This window comes from Octopus bimaculoides, chromosome 30 (genome assembly GCF_001194135.2).
Source record: "Octopus bimaculoides isolate UCB-OBI-ISO-001 chromosome 30, ASM119413v2, whole genome shotgun sequence".
Classification (NCBI taxonomy): domain Eukaryota; kingdom Metazoa; phylum Mollusca; class Cephalopoda; order Octopoda; family Octopodidae; genus Octopus; species Octopus bimaculoides.
Window position 1 is genome coordinate 709723 of NC_069010.1, and position 864 is coordinate 710586.

Consider the following 864-nt stretch of genomic DNA (forward strand, 5'->3'; position numbering starts at 1 on the left):
ATATATATATATATATATATATATACATATATACATATAAAGCGCATCTTTCGGTTCCGTTTACCAAATCCACTCAAAAGTTTTGCCCGACCCAAGTGGCCATGCAGTGAAACTGAACCTGGAACTATGTTTAAATAATAGTTCTTACGTGCGTGTAACAACGTTATGGTGGCTTGCAACCAAATCCTCACCCACAAACATTGTCAGGAAGAACTTTAATGTATTAAGTTGCATAGTTATAGAAAGATAGAGAGATAGGTATAAATAAATCGTATATACGTGTGTATATATATAAATGTTAAATGTTAAAAGAAAACTAACAAAAATTGATTTACCTCTATAATGCCGGCTCCAAATATGACTTCAGTTTCAATTTTTCACAGAAATTAAACAAGTTTTATCAACCGATGTGTGTGTATTCTATTGCTTCATATAAGATTTTGTCTCGCGTTCCAGCTGGCATCCGAAAAGCATACTGAATGAATTACTGTGTTGCAATAATTCTCTAAGTGTATTTTTTTAAAACGAGAGTGGCAGTATTTTCTCTTCATGTATGTAATTGGCTGCAATTCTTTAACATCCGGAAAATAAATGCATTTTCAATCTAGTCCCCAATCCTATACGTCAAGTATTGAAATGATCGCAGTGTAACATGAGATGAAGTGTTTTGCGCACAATACACCTCTCATTCCAGGATTTGAAACCACGACCTTGTTATCGTGAGTAACACCCTTAACCACGATGTCATGTGCCTCGACATCTATTATATTATCAAAATGATATTTTTCATAGGTCCTGAAAATATTCCGGAGACTATTCTTATCTACTTGACGCTTTTCTAAAACAAACGCCATTGTTTTTATC

The 864-nt window shown here is 33.8% G+C and overlaps 1 long non-coding RNA gene across 1 annotated transcript in view; it reads right to left on the bottom strand.

The window, feature by feature from the left end:
• Positions 1-572, bottom strand: part of LOC128251286 (uncharacterized) — a 33631-nt gene extending 33059 nt beyond the window's left edge. Inside the window, exon 1 of the long non-coding RNA XR_008267061.1 lies at positions 336-572. This is a non-coding gene — a long non-coding RNA (uncharacterized LOC128251286). The remainder of the gene's footprint in view (positions 1-335) is intronic.
• Between the last annotated feature and the right edge of the window lie 292 nt (positions 573-864).